Here is a 20,168-nt window from a genome sequence, read left to right on the forward strand (position 1 = left end):
TCGACTGCAGAAACACGAGAGCAAGATGGCTCGAACCAGATGATGGGTAGTGGATCACGGTGATACAAAGCACGGAAAGGGGTCATCCCGGTGGAGGTGTGGTGGGAAGTGTTGTACCAATATTTGGCCTAAGGCAACCATTTGACCCACTGAGTGGGTTTAAAACTGACAAAACAACGGAGATAAGTTTCGAGACAACGATTGACCACCTCCGTTTGGCCATCCGATTGAGGGTGATAGGCAGTACTATGCTTCAAAATCGTGCCTTATAAACGAAATAGCTCCTTCTAAAACAAGCTCAAAAAAATCTTGTCCCGGTCAGACACAATGGAGCAAGGAAAGCCATGAAGTTTGATTACTTCTTTGACAAACACCGCTGCCACGTTAACGACTGAAAAGGGATGACGAAGAGGAATGAAGTGTCCATACTTGGTGAGGCGATCCACAACCACAAAAATAGAATCAAAGCTGGTAGACGTCGGGAGGCCCTCGATAAAATCCATGGATATGTCTTCCCACACTTGCTCGAGAATGGGAAGGGGTTGAAGCAAACCCGCCGGCTATTGAGCTAAGTATTTATTTTGCTGACAAACTGAGCATTCAACAATGAAGTTTTGGACATCTTTGCGCATACCTTGCCAATAAAAATTAGCAGCGAGATGCTCGAATGTTTTGAAAACCCTAGAATGGCCCCCCATTTTATTGCTGGTACTCTTGCATTAAGAGTGGGATAGATGGAGAGGCAACTGACAATACTAATCATCCATGGAAAGTGAGACAGCCATGAGTGATAGAAAAACCTCCACAATCTTGATCTTGAGCGATGTCTGACATGATCTTAGCGAGATCGGGATTGGCTATAATAGTAGCTTGTAAATTAGTAGTAGAAAACACACCAAGAATTGAAATAGCAGCCAAGTATACCTCAGATGAAACACGAGATAGCGCATCGGCGGCGCGGTTCTCCAAACCAAGTTTGTATTGGATATCAAAGTCATACCCCCAAGATCTTAGTGAGCCATTTTTGATGTTCGGGAGACAACACACTGTTCCAATAAGTATTTTAAGCTTCTTTGATCAGTACGAACAAGAAACTTGCAGCCCAATAAATACGGTCGCCATTTCAGGATGGCTAGGACAATGGCCATCAATTCTCTTTCGTAGGCGGACTTTGATTGGGCCCGAGTGGACAAAGTACGGCTGAAATAGGCAATGGGACGCCCATTTTGCATCAGAACCGTGCCAAGCCCCATACCGGAAGCATCGACCTCATGTACAAACGGAATGAAGAAATCAAGAAGAGCTAAAACCAAAACTGTGCACATGGCTTCCTTCAATCGTTCAGAGGCCATTTGGGCTGAGGGGGACTAGGAAAAAGCATCTTTTTTAAGTTGATCCGTGAGAGGACGGGCAATGCTACCATATCCTTGTACAAACTTACAGTAATAGCAGGTAAGACCTAGAAAACTGTAACGCCCTAAAGCTAAGGCACGCTACAGTGCTTTTCCAATTACAGTGCAGTCTTTGCTAATTAAATAATTTTCTTGAAAAACGTGTCAAATAAAAACTTTCATATTGATTATTAAACTTTATAATTTATAAAATTATTTACAAGTACCGTGATCCCGTTTACAAACTTTTAAAACATAATATTCCAAAATACATATTATTCAGGTCGCACAGCGACTACAAAATAAAACCCCAGATGTCCCGAGACCGAACACTCCAGGTCGCGCTGCCTCGACATGTACAACCTCATCCTAGCTCAGGTTCACTCCTGTTCAGCTTTTGCCTTTCCTTTACCTACACATGGTAGCAAAACTGTGAGTCGACAGACTCAGTAAGAAAAGCATATAACATATCATATAAATTCCGACTTGTATTTAGGCGCCCATACACCTATTTACAAGGCTCAAGAGATGAGTAAGAACGTTCCATACTAGGGTATAGCCACTATACTACATACACTTCGTACCTCACTGTACGAGTGTTTGTAGGGTTTGTTTCATACCCTGAGTACCACTGAGTGATATACCACACACACTCAGTACTTTCCCATACTTGTGCTGGTATCACTGTAATGTACTCTAAAATAACAATCACTATACCAATACACTCCATACCTTAACTGTACAAGTGTTCGTAGTGCAACTAACACTTTAAGCATGCATATACACATAACCTACACATACACTCAGATATTGATATCACACATTATATATAGTTTTTACCTTCTTTCCAGATTAAAGTGTGTTGGCTGACCTGAACGGAAGTCTGGTGCTAGATGGATGCCATATTCACATTATGAAACTGGGTAAGTTACATGATCAAAACCCTAATCCCGGGAAACCCGAACCCACAACCCTAGGTTCTGCTATACCCTCCAAAGGTTACTCAAACTATGGAAATAGGGAAACTCCCAACCACGACATTGAAATGGACGAAAATCGAGAAAATGAAGTGTTTGGGGACCCTGCCAAAGCCGGCTAGCCGGTTTTAGAGGTCTGGTAAAACCGGCTAGCCAGTTTGCACCTGTTCACCCCAAACCTTTTATTTCTTGCTCAATTTTCCACCAAATGCTACCAAACTTTCTAGAGTACCTAAACAATGCATAAAAAATATTTTCCAACCAGTATTTCACAGAAAAACACAACGAATCAAAATATGCCATTAGAGATCAAAGCTTTGAACTCAAAGCTCAAATTTTCATAAATCCAACACAACACATTAAAACCAGCTGCAATAACTTGAAACCAACTCAAATGAACCCTAAAATTCGAATCCTAAACATCCCAAACCCTAACAGCCACTAAATCTTAAAATCACAACATGAAACCAACTAAAACCTTGAGAAAACTTACCTAAAAGTGTCTAGGGTTACCGTAGCTTCAAGAGTGCTTGATTCCTTAGCTTCAATCCAACAAAACACCAAGTTTTGAGGGTGATTCCTTCTGGTTTTGTCCCAGCCGAAAGAGAGAGGGAGAGAGCTTCAAGAGGAAAGGTCTTTTTCCTATTTTATTTTATTTTTTTTTTTATTTTTCTTCAAATGAGAAAAGGGTTTCCTAACTAATCCTTGCTGAATAAAAGAGTCCACATTTCACCTCCCTAGGCAGCCACCAAACTACCCCTTTAAATGACTAAAATGCCCTTTAGGTTTAAACTTATGTATTTCTAAAGCTAGGGGTAAAATGGTCAAATTCCATAACCCCGCTTAATCCCGATATTTTATTTTCTCTAAAATATTTCCCACTAAGAAATAAGGTTCTAAACTTACCCATGTGATCAAACTAGCCATCCATCGCATTTTTCGTTGTTGCCGCGCAAAAATTACAAAAATTGCATATTTAACTTATAAGACAAATAATACCCCTAGAGTTTAATAAAATCTTCGGAATTGAGAAATTATAACTCTAATACTCATTTCTAATATTGGGGTCCACAAATAATTAATTTCATAAATAATCATAAAAATATCAGAAATTAGTGCTAATTGCCTTTACTAATCCCAAATACTAAAGCGGTCATTACAATTATCCCCCCGTTAAAAGGATTTCGCCCTCGAAATCTAACCTGAATAGCTCTGGATGTTGAGTCCTCATTTCAGTCTCTAATTCTCAGGTGGCTTCTTCCACCTTACTGTTCTTCCAGAGCACCTTAACTAAAGTAATGATTTTGTTCCGAAGAACCTTTTCTTTTCTGTCTAATATCTGTACAGGTTGCTCTTCATAGGATAAGTCAGATTGCAGCTCAAGGGCTTCATAACTCAAAACTTGAGTCGGGTCTGAAACATATTTCCTCAACATTGAAATATGGAATACATCATGAGCAGCTGACAACGGTGGTGGTAAGGCTAGCCGATACGCTACCTGCCCGACCTTCTCAATTATATGAAATGGCCCAATGAACCTAGGGCTCAGCTTACCCTTCTTCCCGAAGCGCCTAATACCCTTCATTGGTGAAACTCGCGGAAAACATGTTCCCCTGCCTGAAATGCAACATCTTCTGCGCTTCGGATCAACATAACTTTTCTGCCTGCTTTGAGAAGCAAGCATTCGAGCCTTGATCTTCTCAATAACTTCATTGGTCCTTTGAACTAGTTCTGGACCCAAGTACTTCCTTTCTCCAGTTTCGTCCCAATGAATAGGGGAGCGACATTTCCTACCGTATAACATCTCATAGGGAGCCATCCCTATTGTACTCTGGTAGCTATTGTTGTAGGAGAATTCAATTAAAGGCAAGTACTTACTCCAAGAACCCTCAAAGTCCATGACACAGGCTCGCAGTAAGTATTCCAGTATCTGAATTGTTCTTTCTGACTGACCATGAGTCTGAGGGTGAAAGGTTGTGCTAAATTTCAACTTAGTACCCATAGCCTTCTGAAGACTCACCCAAAACTTTGATGTAAATTTTGGATCCTTATCCAAAACAATAGATTAAGGGGCTCCATGGAGACAAACTATCTCTCTTACATACAGTTCAGCGTACTGATCCACTGAATATGTAACTTTCACTGACAGAAAATGAGCTGATTTTGTAAATCTATCCACTATGACCCATACCGAATCATACATTCCCGTAGTTCTAGGCAATCCAGTTACAAAATCCATCGCAGTGTCCTCCCACTTCCACTCAAGAAGGACCAAAGGTTGCAATAACCCTGTCGCCTTTGATGTTCAGCTTTGATTTGCTGGCAGGTTAAACATTTGGATACGTAGTCCACAACATCTCTTTTTCATCCCATACCACCAGAAGTAGGGTTTTAAATCCTGATACATTTTGGTTCACCCGGATGCAATGAATAAGGTGTGGTGTGAGCTTCATCAAGTATCTCTTTCTTAAGCTCGTCAACATCAGGAACACAAACTCGAGCTTTATATAACAACATTCCATTACTCGAGGCTGAAAAGTCTTTAGGCCGACCAACTATTACCTCATCTCAAACCTTGACTAACTCGAAATCTTCTAGTTGAGATTTTCTAATTCTTTCCAACAAATCAGATTGAAGTGTTAAGTTGTGCAACCTTCCAACTACAAATTCAATCCCTGCACTAACCATTTCAGAGGCTAGTTGAGGGGATATCAAAACCGTGGTGCAAACCTCCATGGGACCTCTTCTACTCAAGGCATCAGCCACAACATTGGCTTTCCCAGGATGATAAAAAATTTCACAATCGTAGTCTTTTAACAAATTCCAGCCACCTCATCTGCCTCATGTTCAAATCCTTCTGGGTGAAAAAGTACTTGAGACTCTTATGATCAGTATAAATCCCACATTTTTCACCGTAAAGATAATGCCGCCATATCTTAAGAGCAAAAACCACAGCAGCAAGCTCTAGGTCATGAGTTGGGTAACGCTGCTCATAATCTTTCAGTTGACGAGAGGCATAAGCTATGACTCTGTAAGCTTGCATCAGAACACATCTTAGACCCTGTCTGGATGCATCACAATAAACAACGAATTTCTCTTGGTTTGATGCCAAAGCTAACACCGGAGCTGTTATTAGACGTTGCTTCAACTCTTGAAAACTTGCTTCGCACTTGTTTGACCACACAAATCTTTGATTTTTCTTAGTTAATTCGGTCAGGGGCATAGAAATTTTAGAAAATCCCTCGACAAAACATCGATAATACCCTACTAATCTGAGAAAACTTCGAAATTCTATCACTAATTTTGGCCTCGGTTAATTCTTCACTGACTTAATCTTTCTTGGATCAACCATAATCCCATTCTTCCTGACAATATGTCCTAGAAAAGACACCTCAGACAACCAGAATTTGCACTTTTTGAACTTTGCATCCAACTTGTGATCCCTAAGTCGCTGCAATACCATACGAAGATGATGCTCGTGCTCCTCTTCTGACTGAGAGTATACAAGGATGTCATCGATAAACACTATAACACACTTATCGAGGAAATCCTTGAATACCCTATTCATGAGATCCATAAAGGCGTTAGGAGCATTAGTCAATCCGAATGACATTACCAGAAACTCACAGTGCCCATATTTTGTTTGAAAAGCAGTCTTTGGTATGTCCTCTTCCCGAATTTTTGAGTTGATGATAACAGATCGTAGGTCAATCTTCGAAAACACTGTCTTTCCCTGAAGTTGATCGAACAAATCATAGAGCCTGAGTAATAGGTACTTGTTCTTAATCGTCAACTTGTTTAGCTCCGGGTAATCAATACACATTTTGAGAGAATCATCTGTCTTTTTCACAAACAGAACCGGAGCTTCATAGGGCGATACATTGGGTCGGGTAAACCCAATATCAAGCATTCCCTGAAGTTGTAACTTAAGCTCCTTGAGTTCTATTGGAGCCATTCTATATGGAGCTTTAGAAACAGGTTCGGCTACTGGTGCCAGATCAATTACGAAATCAATTTCTCATTGCGGCGGTAATCCTGGCAACTCCTTGGGAAACACGTCGAGAAAGTCTTTTACCACTCTGACTACCTCAGGCCCAAATATTTCAGGTGTGCTGGAGTCAATCAGTATTACTAAGAATCCTATACATCCACTGTGTAGTAGATCCCTAGCCCTTAATACAGAAATAACCGAGATCCGAGACCCCTGAACTGATCCAACATAAACAAATGGATCTTCACCTTCTGGCTGGAAAGTTACCATTTTCCTTGCAATCTATACTGGCCGAATACTTGGATAGAAAATCCATCCCAAGTATAATGTCAAACTCTGTTAATTCCAATTCTATAAGGTTAACACTCAACTCCCTATCCTCGATCCTAACCGGCATAGACCTAATGCGCCTATTAGAGATAACCAACTCCCCGCTAGGCATTAGGGTTCCAAGCCCTCTTTCTAGAATATCACAAGGCCTACCCAAAAGATCAATTATTCTCGAAGCCACATATGAACGTGTAGCTCCCGAATCAAATAATACAGTAAACAAGGATTTGTTGACGGGAAGCTGACCTGTCACAACAAAAGGACTGGCTGCAGCATCAACTTGGGTGATAGCAAACACTCGAGCAGGTACTGGTTTTACCTCAGCTTTCGGTTCTTCTTTCTTTGCCTGAGGGCAATCTTTCTTGAAATGCCCCACCATGCCACACAGAAAACATGTCTTCCGATTGCACTCTCCCGGATGATGTTTCTTGCAACGAGGTTACTCAGGGTAAGAGTAACCCTGACGTCCACCTCTGCCCTGGTTCCAACAGAACTGCTTACTTTGCCCCGAACCACCAGATGCTGGGGTAACTTTCCTCTTCTGATCTGTGATGGAATCACCACCATCCTACCATAGGTAGGAGTAGGAAAAGTTGGGGTTCCACCAACATTCGGAGTCACTCGGGGCTCCTGAAGGAATTTCACAGCACCCTCGGCTCTCAGAGCTTTTTCAACGATCTTAGCATAAATGGTTGCTTCATTGGTGGTGATCACCAGATCATGCCTAATCTTCACATTCAAACCAACCAAGTACTTCTCTTTCTTACTAAATTTAGTTGGCACGATACCCACGGCGAGCTTGGCCAAACGGTCAAACTTTGTAGTATACTCAGTAACCGATATCCCCTCGATTTGCACCAACTCAGTGAAATCTTTCCGCTAAGCACTGCGAACGGCTTCATTATAAAATTTAGAGTTAAACAACTCCCTGAATTCTTCCCAGGTCATAACTGTGACGTCCTGAGTGAGGGTTATCAACTCCCACCACACGAGAGCGTCCTCCTGGAACTTGAAAGTGGCGGAGGTCATCCGATCATTACCAACCACTCCCATAAAGTTTAGAATACGCTCAATTACAGTGAGCCACTACACTGCCTTTATCAGATCAGGACCTCCCAGAAACACTGGAGGTGCTTGCTTACGGAATCTTTCGTACAACGGCTTCATATGGTTGCCAGCAACAAATTGTTTCGCTGTGTAAAGACCGCTTAGTTTAATTTGGAAATTAGCAGTTGATCATGTTTATTTATGAAAATTATTTATAGCTATTTAAATAATTATTTATACTGTTATTATTGAATTCTGAAATGCATTTTATGTCATTTAGTAGTTTTCATAATTTTGCATTTCCGGTGCCCGGTAACATGGAACTCAGTGTTTGGCTCAGTAAAATCACAACTTAGTATGATAGTAGATTGGGACGGTTTTTTTTTTAGACATTGGGAATGTCGGGAATGGCCGGGAATTTAGAATTTCCCAAAAATACCCCTTTAGTGTTATTTATGTGATTTTAGTGTGAAGGGGCAAAATAGTCATTTTGCCCCATTTATGTTTTGTCCTTTAGTGGACTTTATTTTGTGAATATATATGTTTAATAATGCTTTTATTGGCTGAAGTAAAATGAGTTAAGTAGCATTCAAATTTCATTTTTCTTTTCAAACTTAAAAAAAAAAATAGAAAAAATTTCAAAGCTCTCTCTCTCTCTCTCTCTCTCTCTCTCTCTCTCTCTCTCTCTCTCTCTCTCTCTCTCTCTCTCTCTCTCTCTCTCTCTCTCTTTTCGGCCACTTCTTGAGCAGCTGATTTTGGTGTGTTTCTTCTACATTTCCAGCAAGATTCATCTTGGTTTGAGGTGCTTAAACTTTAGGTATTTTCCCTTGTAGCTTGTCTTAGTGTTTTCTTGTGTTTTAAGGAAAAATTAGTGAATTGCATGCTTGATTTTGATGTGTTCTTGTTGCTATATGTTGTGGTTAATTTCTGAAGTTTATTCTAGATTATTTGTGTTGATTTGAGCTGCTGGTAATGCATGTTTAGTGGTGTTGTTTAAGGTTATGGATTTTCTATGTAAAAGTTTAGTTTTCAAAGAGAAAATTGGAATTTTGGTGGCTGTAGTTATTGCATGAGTTAGGTTTTAGTTTCTGCAGTTTTTTTATATGCTTGAATATGAGTGTTTAATCAGGGTTTGATGCATGATTTGTTGCTTAGTCAAGTTTTGAGTTTTGGAACTCAATCTTTGACCTTTAATGGTGAAATGAGTTTCTGTGTGTGAAGCTCGGTTTTGTTGCTTTAGAAATGTTCTAGGGGATATATAGAACAGGTCTGGAAGGTCTTGTGTGATTTGGATTGGATTTGATTGAGTTATGAATTTTTGAAATTCTGCCTGCGAGGAACCAGAATTCCGGTTGTGCATCCGGAATTCCGGATGGGTTTTGAAAATTCCCAGAACTGGAATTCCGGTTGGACAACCGGTCTGCCGGTTGGGTGATTTTCAGAAACCCTAGTTTTCCTCGTTTTTATGTTATTTGGGGTATTGCCATGCTTTTTATCGATAGGAAACTTTTAGTTCCTAGTTTAAGTCCCCGGGAAGTGATTTAGCGTATCACTTATAGTGTTGTGATTTTTATGGTTTAGGAGCCTGTAATCCGCCGCGCAGATAGTTCCAAATGTGGTTCCAAGCACACCTGAATTCGGAATTGAGGTAAGATTAGTATAACTGTATGCATATGTAGATTACATGTTTAGCGTGCATGTTAGGAAGCCTGTTAGATTACATTAGATATGTATGTTGGCTTCAAACCATCCGACTGTGTCACATCGGTATAGGCTAGAGTATGACTAGCAGCTGGAGTATGACCAGTATGACCGAGTATAGGCTGACACTGTATCACATCGGCACAGGCTAGAGTATGACTAGCAGCTGGAGTATGACCAGTGTGCCGAGTATAGGCTGATACTTAGGTTGGTGGTTCCGTACTATTTGACGTATCACATCGGTACAGGCTAGAGTATGACTAGCAGTTGGAGTATGACCAGTTCGACCGAGTAGAGGCTGATACTGTAACACATTGGTACAAGCTGGAGTATGACCAGCAGCTGGAGTATGACCAGTTCGACCGAGTATAGGCTGTTACTTGTCAATAGTACCGTCCCTATGAACGTTCAGGACTCAGTATCGTGTTGGACACGGCAGTTAGGGTTATGGTCAGGGGTATGGGCGTCTGATCATGACCGGGATTTATGTATGATTATTATTATGCTTTTCTTACTGAGTCTGTCGACTCACAGTGCTATGTTTATGTGTAGGTAAGGGCAAGGCTAAGGCTGATGGACCGTGAGCGAGCCGGTGAAGATTGTACATGTCGGGGCGGTTAGGCCTGGAGCGTACGATCATCGGGACAACGAGGCTATTTTTGTAATTAGTCGCTAGGCGACAAGTATTTTGTATAGACAGTAAACTTTTGTAAATGGTTTTGTAATCGGGATCCCGAGTATTTTGTAAATGGTTTTGTAAATGGTTTTACAAGTTTAATTAAAAAGCAAAAATTTTAATTAATCACGTTTTCCATAAACCTCGTTGATTAGCAACGAGCTGCACAGTATGTTTAAAAATCACGTAATACGCCTATGCTAGTTAGGGTGTTACAATTTGGTATCAGAGCCGCCAGGTTGTCTTCTGAAGATAGTCACGACATGTACAATCATCATCAGCAGTTAGCTAGTTTCACGGTTCAGTAAGCTTTTATTGCTTTAGTAGTTTATTTAATTTTTATGAAATAAGAAAGCCTGATAGGAAGCATGTTAGTAGCGTGATAGTAGAATAGGCGCATGTTTCGTTTTTAATTTCCAAATTAAGCGGCATTAGTAAGCTCTCCTAGAACATGACCTGTTATGCCAACTCTTGGTTTCGCAGGCGGTTCCAACTAGATGGATGCCAGGCGGACTACCAGGAGTCAGGGCAATTCAGTGGGGTCAAATCAGGGGCAGGGAGCTCAGTTTCCCCCGCCAGCTAGGGGCCGAGGTAGAGGTCCCAGGGGCAGGGCTCGTGGTCGGGGTGATGAGAACCCGCCACAGGCTGCCCAGGCTGCCCAAGCCGATCAGGGAGCCCAGAATTGGGAAGTTAGGTTTGCTGAAATGCAAGCTAGAATGGAGGAACAAGACTTAGAGATTCAGAGATTGAGGCAGTAGGGGCTCCTGCAGTGCCTGTGCCAGTAGTTCTAGTGGCACCCGCCCCTGCTGCCCAGGCCGAAATAGTTGTGGCGGCTAACAGAATGGAACCTTTGTATGCAAGGTTTCGGAAGCAAGCACCTCTGGTCTTTCTGGGAGGTCCAGATGTGATAAAGGCCGCACAGTGGCTAACGGTGATCACCAAAATCCTGAATTTTATGGGTGTCACCGGGAATGACAGAGTGGTGTGTGCCACCTTCCAGTTCCAGGAAGATGCTCTTGTCTGGTGGGACATGGTGTCTCAGAGCCATGACGTCACTACCATGACCTGGGAAAGGTTCCAGGAACTCTTCAACGCCAAGTATTATAACGAGGCAGTCAGAAGCGCCAAGAGGAAAGAGTTCACTCACCTGACCCAGCGAGAGAATATGAGCGTGACAGAGTATACTACTCAGTTCGACCGGTTGGCGAGGTTAGCCTCAGGAATAGTGCCAACCGACTTCAGCAAGAAGGAGAAAAACCTGGACGAGTTAAATGTGAGGATCAAACACGACTTGATGATCACCACTGACGACAAGACCACCTATGCTGAGATGGTGGAGAAGGCACTGCGAGCTGAGAGCGCAGTTGGATGTATGTCGGAGTTAGCTCGTACTCCAGCGAGTGGCGGGGCTCCTACCCCTCCTGCATCAGGCTTTAGCAGGGGGATTAGTGGTTCGGCCATGGACCAGAAGAGGAGAACATCCACTGCATCCGGTGGCTCGAGTCAGAACAAGAGGTTCCGGCGGAACCAGAGTAGAGGTAGTCGTCCTAGTGGTGCAGAGACCCAGTTTTCTTATCCTGAGTGCCCCAGCTGCAAAAGGCACCATCGGGGTGAATGCAAAGGTCAGGGATGCTTTCACTGAGGCATGCCCGGACACTTCAAGAGGGATTGTCCCCAGCTCCGATCAGAGGCATCGAGGGCTCCGGCGATACCCACTCCAGCTAGGGTGTTCACCATCACTCAGGCTAATGCAGATGCCAGCCCCCTAGTTGTAACAGGTCAGCTTTCAATTAATAACTCGTATTACTCAGTGCTGTTTGATTCTGGGGCTACACATTCTTATGTGGCAGCCAGAATCTTTAGTAAATTGGATAGACCGTTTGATAGTTATGAATCAGGGTTTGGAACCCTATTACCTGGCGGAGAGTTAGTTATCTCCAAAAGGTGGATTAGGTCTATGCCGATCAGGATAGATGGTAGAGAGTTAAGTGCTGACTTGATAGAGATGAGCCTAGTAGAGTTCGATATTATTTTAGGAATGGATCATCTATCTAAATATTCGGCGAGTGTTGATTGCAAAAGGAAGATGGTGATCTTCCAACAGGAAAGTGAAGAACCATATGTGTTTGTTGGTTCAGTTCGGGGATCTCGGATCCCAGTGATTTCGGCCATGTCAGCTAAGGAGTTATTGCATGGCGGTTGTTTAGGGTTTCTGGCCGTGGTGATGGACACCACTCGGCCAGATACCATTCGGCCAGAGGACATCAAGGTGGTTCGGGAATTTTTAGATGTTTTTCCCGAAGAACTTCCAGGGTTACCACCTCAGCGGGAGATTGACTTCGTGATAGATTTGGCACCAGGGGTGGAACCGGTTTCCAAAGCCCCATATAGAATGGCTCCAGCTGAACTTAAGGAATTAAAGATTCAGCTCAAGGGGTTGCTTGACATAGGGTTTATTCGGCCTAGTGTGTCACCCTGGGGAGCCCCAGTTTTATTCATCAAGAAGAAAGATGGAACTATGAGGATGTGCATCGATTACAGATAGTTGAACAAGCTGACAGTGAAGAATAAATATCCATTACCTAGGATCGATGATCTGTTCGATCAGCTTCAGGGGAAGACGGTCTTTTCTAAGATTGACCTCCGCTCGGGTTATCATCAGTTGAAAATCCGAGAGGAGGACATTCCGAAGACAGCTTTCCATACTAGGTATGGACATTATGAATTTCTGGTTATGTCATTTGGACTAACCAATGCTCCTGCAGCGTTTATGGATATGATGAATAGCGTATTCAAGGATTTCCTCGATATCTGTGTGATTGTGTTTATCGACGACATCCTTGTGTACTCTCAGTCAGAAGAGGAGCATGAGTTACATCTTCAGATGGTACTGCAATGGCTTCGGGAACACAAGCTTTATGCCAAGTTCAAGAAGTGGGAATTTTGGCTATCTCAGGTGTCCTTCTTAGGGCATATTGTTAGCAAAGATGGGATCAAGGTGGATCCCGGGAAGATAGAATCCGTCAGAGATTGGTCGAGACCCAAGACAGTGACAGAGATCAGAAGCTTTTTGGGCTTAGCTGGGTACTATCGTAGGTTCGTGGAAGGGTTTTCAAAAATTTCAACACCCTTAACCGAACATACAAAGAAGAATCAGCAGTTTGTCTGGTCAGACAAGTGCGAAGCTAGTTTTTAGGAGCTGAAGCAGAGGTTGATTACCGCTCCAGTGCTAGCTTTGCCTTCGGACAACGAGAAATTTGTAGTTTATTGCGATGCATCCAGACAGGGTCTGGGGTGTGTGTTGATGCAAGCCGATCGGGTCATCGCTTATGCCTCCCGTCAGTTAAAGGATTACGAACAGCGATACCCGACTCATGATCTAGAGTTGGCCGCAGTGGTTTTTGCTTTGAAGATCTGGCGGGATTACCTTTACGGAGAAAGGTGTGAAATCTATACCGACCATAAAAGTCTCAAGTATTTCTTTACTCAGAAAGATTTGAACATGAGACAGAGGCGTTGGTTGGAATTAGTGAAAGATTACGACTGTGAGATTCTCTATCACCTTGGGAAGGCCAATATAGTGGCTGATGCCCTGAGCAGGAAGGGTCCCGGGCAGGTAGCTAGCATGGTTCAGATCTCACCTCAGCTAGCAGAGGATATGGTTAGATCCAACATTGAGTTTGTGGTAGGTCAGCTTCACAACTTAACGCTGCAATCTGATCTGTTAGAAAGAATTAAAGCCGCTCAGATGACTGATCCAGAGTTAGTGAAGATCAGAGATGAGGTTTTGGCTGGTCAAGCCAGGGATTTCTCAGTGTCAAACAACGGGATGCTTTTGTATAAAGCTAGGGTTTGTGTTCCGAATAGTGTGGAACTCGGGAATGAGATCTTTGAGGAGGCTCATTCTACCCCGTATTCTCTGCATCCCGGCACCACTAAGATGTACCAAGATCTTAAACCATACTTTTGGTGGAGCGGTATGAAGAAGAATTTGGTAGAATTCGTATCGAGATGCCTCGCTTGTCCGCAAATTAAGGTTGAACATCAGAGACCAGCAGGGTTGTTGCAGCCTTTAACCCTACCTGAATGGAAGTGGGAAGATATCACGAAGGATTTCGTAGTCGGGTTACCTAGGACCACGGGTTTATTTGATTCCATCTGGGTAGTGGTGGATCGATTCACGAAATCTGCCCATTTTCTGCCTGTTAGAACAACATTTACAGTGGATCAGTTGGCAGAATTGTATGTCAGAGAGATTGTAAGACTTCACGGGGTACTGAAGTCTATAGTTTCGGATAGGGATCCGAAGTTCACCTCCAAGTTTTGGCAGAGTTTGCAACGAGCAATGGGTACAAAACTGAAATTCAGTACAACATTCCATCCTCAGACAGATGGTCAGTCCGAAAGGACAATTCAGATATTGGAGGACATGTTACGAGCCTGTGTTATGGATTTTGAAGGCTCTTGGAATAAATATTTACCGTTGATAGAATTTTCTTACAACAACAGTTATCAGAGTACGATAGGGATGGCTCCCTATGAACTGTTATACGGTAGGAAATGTAGATCTCCCATCCACTGGGATGAGACAGGGGAGAGGAAGTACTTAGGTCCGGAGTCAGTGCAGCGGACCAATGAGGCAATAGAAAAGATAAAAGCTAGAATGCTTGCCTCACAGAGTAGACAGAAAAGTTACGCAGATCCGAAACGCAGAGATGTTGAGTTCCAAGTAGGGGACCATGTGTTTTTACGAGTATCTCTAATGAAGGGGATCAAACGTTTCGGGAAAAGAGGCAAGTTATGCCCTAGATTTACAGGACCTTTTGAGATTCTCGAGAAGATAGGTCAAGTGGCATACCGGTTAGCATTGCCTCCTGCTTTATCAGCAGTTCACAACGTATTCCATGTCTCGATGTTCAGAAAATACGTTTCAGATCCCTCTCATATACTCAGTTATGAGAGCCTAGAACTGTAGACAGATATGTCTTACGAAGAACAGCCAGTGCAAATCCTGGATAGAAAGGATAAAGTCCTTCGGAATAAGACCATAGTATTGGTCAAAGTTCTCTGGAGAAACAGCAAGGTGGAGGAAGCCACCTAGGAGCTAGAGTCAGATATGAGAGCTCAATATCCTGAGTTATTCAGGTTAGATTTCGGGGACAAAATCCTTTTAAGGGGGGTATAGTTGTAAAGACCGCTTAGTTTAATTTGGAAATTAGCAGTTGATCATGTTTATTTATGAAAATTATTTATAGCTATTTAAATAATTATTTATACTGTTATTACTGAATTCTGAAATGCATTTTATGTCATTTAGTAGTTTTTATAATTTTGCATTTCCGGTGCCCGGTAACATGGAACTCGGTGTTTGGCTCAGTAAAATCACAACTTAGTATGTTAGTAGATTGGGACGGTTTTTTTTTTAGACATTGGGAATGTCAGGAATGGCCGGGAATTTAGAATTTCCCAAAAATACCCCTTTAGTGTTATTTATGTGATTTTAGTGTGAAGGGGAAAAATGGTCATTTTGTCCCATTTATGTTTTGTCCTTTAGTGGACTTTATTTGGTGAAAATATATGTTTAATAATGCTTTTATTAGCTTAAGTAAAATGAGTTAAGTAGCATTTAAATTTCATTTTTCTTTTCAAACTTAAAAAAAAAATAGAAAAAATTTCAAAGCTCTCTCTCTCTCTCTCTCTCTTTTTGGCCACTTCTTGATCAGCTGGTTTTGGTGTGTTTCTTCTACATTTCCAGCAAGATTCATCTTGGTTTGAGGTGCTTAAACTTTAGGTATTTTCCCTTGTAGCTTGTCTTAGTGTTTTCTTATGTTTCAAGGAAAAATTAGTGAATTGCATGCTTGATTTTGATGTGTTCTTGTTGCTGTATGTTGTGGTTAATTTCTGAAGTTTATTCTAGATTATTTGTGTTGATTTGAGCTGCTGGTAATGCATGTTTAGTGGTGTTGTTTAAGGTTATGGATTTTCTATGTAAAAGTTTAGTTTTCAAAGAGAAAATTGGAATTTTGGTGGCTGTAGTTATTGCATGAGTTAGGTTTTAGTTTCTGCAGTTTTTATATGCTTAAATATGAGTTTTTAATCAGGGTTTGATGCATGATTTGTTGCTTAGTCAAGTTTTGAGTTTTAGAACTCAATCTTTGACCTTTAATGGTGAAATGAGTTTCTGTGTGTGAAGCTCGGTTTTGTTGCTTTAGAAATGTTCTAGGGGATATATAGAACAGGTCTGGAAGGTCTTGTGTGATTTGGATTGGATTTGATTGAGTTATGAATTTTTGAAATTCTGCCTGCGAGGAACCGGAATTCCGGTTGTGCATCCGGAATTCCGGATGGGTTTTGAAAATTCCCAGAACCGGAATTCCGGTTGGACAACCGGTCTGCCGGTTGGGTGATTTTCAGAAACCCTAGTTTTCCTCGTTTTTATGTTATTTGGGGTATTGCCATGCTTTTTATCGATAGGAAACTTTTAGTTCCTAGTTTAAGTCCCCGGGAAGTGATTTAGCGTATCACTAATAGTGTTGTGATTTTTATGGTTTAGGAGCCTGTAATCCGCCGCGCAGATAGTTCCAGTCAGGTTGACCAGCACACCTGAATTCGGAATTGAGGTAAGATTAGTATAACAGTATAAATATGTAGATTACATGTTTAGCGAGCATGTTAGGAAGCCTGTTAGATTACATTAGATATGTATGTTGGCTTCGAACCATCCGACTGTGTCACATCGGTATAGGCTAGAGTATGACTAGCAGCTGGAGTATGACCAGTATGACCGAGTATAGGCTGACACTGTATCACATCGGCACAGGCTAGAGTATGACTAGCAGCTGGAGTATGACCAGTGTGCCGAGTATAGGCTGATACTTAGGTTGGTGGTTCCGTACTATTTGACGTATCACATCGGTACAGGATAGAGTATGACTAGCAGCTGGAGTATGACCAGTTCGACCGAGTATAGGCTGATACTGTAACACATCGGTACAGGCTGGAGTATGACCAGTTCGACCGAGTATAGGCTGTTACTTTTCAATAGTACCGTCCCTATGAACGTTCAGGACTCAGTATCGTGTTGGACACGGCAGTTAGGGTTATGGTCAGGGGTATGGGCGTCTGATCATGACCGGGATTTATGTATGATTATTATTATGCTTTTCTTACTGAGTCTGTCGACTCACAGTGCTATGTTTATGTGTAGGTATGGGCAAGGCTAGGGCTGATGGACCGTGGGCAAGCCGGTGAAGATTGTACATGTCGGGGTGGTTAGGCCTGGAGCGTACGATCGTCGAGACAGCGAGACTATTTTTGTAATTAGTCGCTAGGCGACAAGTATTTATTATAGATAGTAAACTTTTGTAAATGATTTTGTAATCGGGATCTCGAGTATTTTGTATAAATATTTTACAAGTTTAATTAAAAAGCAAAAATTTTAATTAATCACGTTTTCCATAAACCTCGTTGATTAGCAACGAGCTGCACAGTATGTTTAAAAATCACGTAATACGCCTATGCTAGTTAGGGTTTTACACGCTGGCACCGCTAGAACTGCAACGGCTTGAGCAGCTTGCTGAGGAGGCATGGCAGGGAGACCCTGCTGCCTCAACCTCTGAATTTCTTCATCCTGTTGGCGGATTCGATCTTGCATTTCCACAAATTTATGCTCCCAATCTGGAGGAGCTTGCAGTGGATTTACAAGACGACCACCCTGAGCTCTGCCATGGCCACGACCGCGAGCACGGGGATTCTGGGGATTTTGATTTCCTTGACTGCCTCCGGTCTCAACCATGTTACCCTGACTTCATGTATTTCGCTGGGCGTCCATTTTATAGGACTTAGCTTGCGAACCCATAAGCCAGGCATGTTAGAGAACGATCATAAAACTTAATACCGCTCTTATGGACTTAAAGGCAACGCACTTAAGATAGATAATTGTATTCTAATATGCTTCCTAGCATGCTTCAATAATCATTTAGAGTACTAAACAAGTACGGGCTTACTGAACCGTGAATAGAGCTTTCTCTGATGAAGATTGTACATGTCTTGGCTAGCTTCGGTAGAAAAACCCGGTGGCTCTGATACCAAAATTGTAACGCCCTAAAGCTAAGGCACGCTATAGTGCTTTTCCAATTACAGTGCAGTCTTTGCTAATCAAAGAATTTTCTTGAAAAACGTGTCAAATTAAAACTTTCATATGGATTATTAAACTTTATAATTTATGAAATTATTTACAAGTACTGGGATCCCGTTTACAAACTTTTAAAACATAATATTCCAAAATACATATTATTGAGGTCGCACAGCGACTACAAAATAAAACTCCAGATGTCTCGAGACCGAACACTCCAAGTGGCCCTGCCTCGACATGTACAACCTCATCCTATCTCAGGTTCACTCCTGTTCGGCTTTCGCCTTTCCTTTACCTACACATGGTAGCAAAACTACGAGTCAACAGACTTAGTAAGAAAAGCATATAACATATCATATAATTTCCGACTTGTATTTAGGCGCCCATACACCTATTTACAAGGCTCAACAGATGAGTAAGAACGTTCCATACTACGGTATAGCCACTATACCATATACACTTCGTACCTCACTGTACGAGTGTTGATAGGGTTTGTTTCATACCCTGAGTACCACTGAGTGATATACCACACACACTCAGTACTTTCCCGTACTTGTGCTGGTATCACTGTAATGTACTCTAAAATAACAATCACTATACCAATACACTCTATACCTTCACTGTACAAGTGTTGGTAGTGCAACTAACACTTTAAGCATGCACATACACATAACATATACATACACTCAGATATTGATATCACACATTATATACAGTTCATACCTTCTTTCCAGATTCAAGTGTGCTGGCAGACCTAAACGGAAGTCTCGTGCTAGATGGATGCCCTATTCACATTATGAAATCGGGTAAGTTACATGATCAAAACCCTAATCCCGGGAAACCTGAACCCACAACCCTAGGTTCTGCTATATCCTCTAAAGGTTACTCAAACTCTAGAAATAGGCAAACACCCAACCACGACATTGAAATGGACAAAAATCGAGAAAATGAAGTGTTTGGGGACCCTGCCAAAGCCAGCTAGCCGGTTTTAGAGGTCTGGTAAAACTGGCTAGCCGGTTTGCACCAGTTCACCCCAAACCTTTCATTTCTTGCTCAATTTTCCACCAAATGCCACCAAACTTTTGAGAGTACGTAAACAATGTATAAACAATATTTCCAACTAGTATTTCACAAAAAAACTCAACGAATCAAAATATGCAATTAGAGATCAAAGCTTTGAACTCAAAGCTCAAATTGGCATAAATCCAACACAACACATTAAAATCAACTGCAATCAATTGAAACCAACTCAAATGAACCCTAAAATTCGAATCCTAAACATCCCAAACCCTAACAACCACTAAATCTTAAAATAACAACATGAAACCAAATAAAACCTTGAGAAAACTTAGCTAAGAGTGTCTAGGGTTACCTTAGCTTCAAGAGTGCTTGATTCCTTAGCTTCAATCCAGCAAAACACCATGTTTTGAGGGTAATTCCCTCTAGTTTTGTCCCAGCCAAAAGAGAGAGGGAGAGAGCTTCAAGAGGAAAGGTCTTTTTCCTATTTTATTTTATTTTTTTTTTTATTTTTCTTCAAATGAGAAAAAGTTTTCCTAACTAATCCTTGCTGAATAAAAGAGGCTACATGTCACCTCCCTAGGCAGCCACCAAACTACCCCTTTAAATGACTAAAATGCCCTTTAGGTTTAAACTAAAGTATTTCTAAAGCTAGGGGTAAAATGGTCAAATTCCATAACCCCGCTTAATCCCGATATTTTATTTTCTCTAAAATATTTCCCACTAAGAAATAAGGTTCTAAACTTACCCATGTGATCAAACTAGCCATCCATCGCATTTTTCGTTGTCGCCGCGCAAAAATTACAAAAATTGCATATTTAACATATAAGACAAATAATGCCCCTAGAGTTTAATAAAATCTTCAGAATTGAGAAATTATAACTCTAATACTCCTTTCTAATAT

Source organism: Cannabis sativa, chromosome 9 (assembly GCF_029168945.1).
Source record: "Cannabis sativa cultivar Pink pepper isolate KNU-18-1 chromosome 9, ASM2916894v1, whole genome shotgun sequence".
NCBI lineage: Eukaryota > Viridiplantae > Streptophyta > Magnoliopsida > Rosales > Cannabaceae > Cannabis > Cannabis sativa.